A 6,000-nucleotide genomic window follows, 5' to 3' on the forward strand; every position below is an offset into this window, starting at 1 on the left:
TCATAGGAGCTAAAAAGTCAGGTGCTGGCCACACTTTTCAAATATTCCTTAACACGTCATAGCATGCATTCTAACAAGCACTAAAGATTAGGTTGGAAATTTAACCAAATCTTCCCTGTTCAGTATAATATGAATTTGTTGACAGCACTGGTTATCAGAAAACATTTGCCCTCTTTCAGTTTGTTATTCTTAATTGTGTCTCATGCCTCCTTGTCCTAAAATGTGGACAAAAAGCTTGATTTTCTCTGCCTTTCCCAAAGCAGTTGGGCTTCTTCCAAGCATTTGCAGAGCAATGAAAAAAAAAAGAAAATGCCTTGTTAAATCGTCAAGTACTAAGAAGGCTTTCAGCTGTGGACAATGCGCCATGTACATTGCAGCTGAAACAAATCATAGAGTATAACCTGTTAAGGATGTAATTGAGATACATGCAATCATTAACCTTGGAACAGACTGGGAATCAGTTAATGAATCAAATCAATACCCTCTCCACTGATCCATAATAATTTGAAAGAAATGAAAAATTTAACAGTTGCAGTATGTGAAGTTATCATGGACTGCAATTAGCCAGCCTCTGGGAGATTATGTTACCTAGTTACCAGCGCATATATGTAATTTCCTTGGATCTTCCAAGAGAGATTTTTATAAGGACAGGTGCCAGACAAGGAACTAGGTCAGAAAGATACCTTAGGCGCTGTCTGTCACTAGGTCAGCTCTCTTTTCCTTCCAGCACCCCTTTTACCTCCTAATACCGTGCCCCTAAAGCCAATGGAGGTGTTTTAGAAGGACATTTCCAGGGTTTCATGACCTGGGTTCACGTCTGCCCATCAAAAGCAAATTTTAAAATGCATTTGTTACGCACACTACTTCAAACTCAGATTTTAATTAATGTGTTATCAAAAGAGAAAGATGTCTGTCAGATGTATACATATATTTCAAATGCACTAGTGATTACAAACAATTAAACAAAGAAACTGAACCACGCATAGCCTACTTAGGCAGATGCATAATGATCTTGAAGGCTACAGCTATTTTACATTTTTGGTCATGTAATTTGCATAAATTTACATTAATACAATGGATACATGCTTTGCTAGAGCTAGATGAAATACTTTCACATTTTCCCATGTTGTTTAGCTTGCCCAGCCTCTGAATCAATTTGTTCCCTTTTTTTTACACTCCAGGCAAAAAAAATGTTTCCAATTTGTCTCTGAATTTTATTTCACTTTACAAAATGAATGTTTGTATATTATTTTTAAAATGTGGGCATCCCATGAGCTCTTTTTTCTTCCTTTTATACATTTTCTTGGGTGCATTATTCATTTTCTTGAAGAAGAACTGCATCAGGACATTTGGAAAAATGTGATTATTGAAGTTTTGCCTTGCATACTGGATTGGAAAGAGAGGATTAATTGAAGTCAAATCAGACAGATTTCTTTCCCCTTCTTAGTCACTACTATATATACCACATACAGCTTTCATGGTTAAAATATAATTGCAAAGAAGCTGGAAAAAGAAACAAACTCTTATTAAATGGTTGACTTCCAGTCAATGTCTGTGTGATTCTCTTACGGGCTTCAAGTGAATTAGGGGGAAAGGGAAGCATAAGTGGACCACAGACCATGGATTTCTTTTTATTTTTACTTCTGCTGCACTCAGAATACAGCTAGATTGGAATTCTCCCTCATATTATGCAGTCCAATTACAAGCCATAAAAATGAGGGAACGTTGCAGTGATTTATAAGGACTGGTATGTGAAGTTTTCTAACAATAAAGGGTGGCCCATAATTTTGTTTTGCCCAAAATGTCATTCAGAAACATGTTGCATTCTGAAACCCATTTAGATGCATTCTGAGCACACATATGTACAGTGCATGTTCACAACAGCCTGCTGTGTATTTTGTGTTATTGTGTTGTATTATTATAATAGCTTTTGTTTTTAATTTTGTTCACCTGAGACAATTATTGAAATGGGAAGCTATACAAACTATATACATAGATGATAGATAGATAGATAGATAGATAGATAGATAGATAGATAGATAGATAGATAGATAGATAGATAGATAGATAGGCAGGCAGGCAGGCAGGCAGGCAGGCAGGCAGGCAGGCAGGCAGACAGAGGATAGAAAGAGATTTTTTTCAGGGTCTAGTGATTATTTCTACCATTGCTTCCATCTTCAGCTTCTGTCTCCACTCGTTTCTAACAGGAATAATCAGTCTGCAAAGCTTTCTAATATGGGTATCAACTAGTAGGTCCTATAACCAGAATTGTTTTCAAACCTAGAGTCAGTCAGGCCTGCAGAAAACCATTTCTTGAAGGAGCAAAGGCAGTTGCATCTCTTCATAAATCATAGAGGAGCTGTATTGTTACTCTCCGCTAAAAATAATAATAATAAAAAAATAATAAAAATAATAAAAAAGAGCTTCACTAGCCTCTTCAGAAAGTGATAGAGGAACTGTGTTAGAAGTAAAGGAATCTCTGTTAAGCACAGATTGAAATTCCTTGCCTAAGTGTGTATGACTTGCAATGGCAATAAATTGGGGGGGGGGAAATTAAAGTTTCAGAAATGCATGTCAAATATATGTATATCATGGACGATAGATAATAAACAGCTCATTTTCTAACACCAAAATAAGGAAAGAAAGAAAAGAGAAGAAGAAACACTGTTGTCGCTTACTTCCACAGCATGTAATCTGTGATAACCATGCACAGTAGGATAGTTAGTTCGCTACCACATGCAAAGCAGAAAGCAGATGGTATAGCTGATATAGATCACAGGAACGTAAGTGACTGTCAGTGCGCCTGTCTCTGTATGTTCGTGTGTAAATCAGCAAGGAATATGACATTGACATACTCCATCAAGTCTCGTTTATAAAGAACAAGTAGTGCAACATTCTGTGCATCTGGCAAAGTAACTCAGGCTGTCAATCTGTGGATACCGCTGACATTGTACTACTAGCATCACTTCCATCTGTGTTGTTTTTCTAAGGCTACTTTTTTACTTGTATGATATGAACTGGTAGTTGTTGGGGAGGTCTGAGTAATCCGGAAACAGTTTCAGCAGTCAAGGAATGAAGATTATATAACAAATGACTAAAAGCTTCCCAACAGTAAAGAATAAAGCCTCACTTCTTACCAATGACTCCACAAACGTTAAAAATTATATTACTGTTGTACAGTATGTGTGATCAGACAGATAGTGAGAAAGGGAAAAGAGGAAAATTAAAAACTGCTATCAGAAAGAGCCTAAAATTAATAGCTGTTTAATGAACAGTGGTTATCAAGTTCTATTTGACTATCAGAGATCTCTTTGTACCTGGCTGAGGTGCTGGCATGTGATCTGTACTAGGTTCTTGTACTCTATAGAACAATATGCACAGTGAAGGTGTGATAAAAATAAGTAGTAAACATTAATCTCAGGAAAATTTTGGAAGGGTAGAGGAGACCACAGATTGCATATAACAATTCCATTTTCTCATAATCATCTTACTCATAGTTTGCAGGTAAATTTGTAATGTGGGTACATTCCAGGAAGCCATATATTAAAAAGTTTAGTAGTCAATGCCATATCACAGCTAGAAACTTCAGATTGGTGTTAAATTACCCATAGTCTGTAGCAGGGGTGTCAAACTCAAGGCCTAAGGGCTGGATCCGTCTCACGGGGTGGTTAGATCTGGCCCATGGGACCACCTTGGAAACAGCGAAGGACTGGCAGATAGTGCCTCTGCCAGTGAAAACGGAGCTTGGTGGCCGTGTGTGACCCACCTGAGCTCTGTTTTCGCTGGCAGAACACTTAGGCCACCACAGGCACCCCTTACATGAGTGATGTGGAGCTGGCCACACCCACCTGGCCCCCTGAGGTCAAACACATGTGGCCTTTAATGAAATTTGACACCCTTGCTGTAGAGTGTCCAAAAAATGGATTTTGAATGCTTGGAGTGGATTACTTGTTTTGTTAAAAGAAAAAAAAATGTTGTGTGAACACAGCCAATTATTCAATAGACTCTTTAAAAAACATACCATAGTTTAGCAGCTGTGTTTCTTTGTATGACACCATCCTCCCAGCTTTAACATTGTTTGGGTAAATCCAATTCCATGTGTCCTTATTAAGTTGCCCTTTATAAAGAGCAAGACCATTTGTAAGTGGGGGCAATACAGAAATAATTGAAGCCTTTTTATTCCTATTTTGCAGTGCTGATTTGAATGGTTTTCTCTGAGATTAATAGTTTGTTTGACCACTTAATGCAGCATATTTCATTGGCTGTATAAGAACATTTTCCACTACAAATTATTAAATAATGATTGTAAAAATTCACTCTGAAAATGAGCCCAGATTTTCAATAGATTCCATGGGAGTTTGGTGAATTGATCATAAAGTTTTGAAATTCATAGTTGTCCTATGATTATGCAATAATGGACCTGTATTCCAAATTCAGCTATGTCATAAATAATGACAAAGAAGCTCCTGAATTAAAAAAAAAATACAGCACCATTGCATTTAAACTGAAGAAGATAATGTTTGTGATCTCTTGTTGAAGAAATTAAAGATTTCAAAATGGGAATCATTAAGGTAGGGGTCTCCAATCTTGGCAACTTTAAGACTTGTAGACTTCAACTCCCAGAATTCTGGGAGTTGAAGTCTACAAGTCTTAAAGTTGCCAAGATTGGAGACTCCTGCATTAGGGTATTTGAAGATACGTGATCTTGTGTGTTTTACAAGGCTGGTTAGCTGCAATCTTTGGCCATATTCCAAGCCAGATTTTGTTCTACAGACTAAGCAAAACCCAGTCCAAAAACTCAATGAAGGGGAAAAAATAGGAAGCCAGCTCTGAATTGCAAGGGAACTAAGCATATAGCATACCAGTTTTCCAAGAAATATGAGTAGTCTTGTTAATTAGTATTTTATTATTTCATTATTTCCGCATTTCATTTTACTTACACTTAGCCCAATATGTTTCACATATAAATAAACATCTCAAATCTTTTCTTCAATATTCAGTTGGTTAATTCTCTGGTAGGAGTATTCTACAACTGAAATACTACTACAAAATATATTTATCCTAGTAATTATTATAGATGACAGAAACGATTCTATTTGTATATCAACGAAGAATTAAGGTGACCTCAATTTCAATATTCCTGTTGTTGGTACCTGAGAAAGAACATATTATAGCAACTTGTCCACTCCACATTACTTTGGAAGTCCTTGACTCAATTCAGTCATCAAATCAGAAGCAATCTTTGGAAATGCAGAGATTAACCTTTCCAAATATGAATATAAAACTAAAGCTGAGCTAAACTGCATGTCTTCTTGAATTAATTTGAAAGGTAAAATATTATGAAGCAATAGGAATTTCAGTAGGACACAGTATACTTTTTAAATTTTTCATTATTTTAAAGCCTTCCGCTTTTTTGCTTTGATGCAGAATATAATGAAAATTTAAAAATAATAATAGCTCTGTAGTAAGCATTATCTGCGGTGTATTTTAGAAACGTGAGATGAATAAATATTGATAGTCTGTAAGGCAAGAAGATGAGATTGGGCATCCTTCAAAAGTTTTTAAGACATGCTGCTGATTTCCCCATAAACACTGCACATAGTGGCTCAGTAGCTTTATGATGCTGGAGATGGTCTTTGCTCTTGTGGTTTGAGTCCTAGCACTGCATGGCAGGGTGAGCTCCATCACTCGCCTCAGCTTCTGTCCACCTAGCAGTTTGAAAGTATATTCTATTCGAATAGATAAGTAGATACCACTTTGGCGGGGAGACGAGCCAGCACTTTGTGCAGATGGTTAGAATCCTGCCAGGACTGAACCTTTCTGGTTGGGTCGTCCATTTGGTGGATGAAGAAGGCCCCAGATGATACTGGAGAAAAGCCACTTCTCTTTCTTTCTGGTGCAGAGCTAGCTTGCCCTCTTGTGGCACAGGGTTAGCAAACAGGCAAACAAATTGCTACTCTGCATTAACCTTGTAGTCTCTTGGTTAATGTACTATTTCCA

This window comes from Pantherophis guttatus, chromosome 2 (genome assembly GCF_059756535.1).
Source record: "Pantherophis guttatus breed Tessera chromosome 2, ASM5975653v1, whole genome shotgun sequence".
In the NCBI taxonomy this organism is placed as follows: Eukaryota; Metazoa; Chordata; class Lepidosauria; order Squamata; family Colubridae; genus Pantherophis; species Pantherophis guttatus.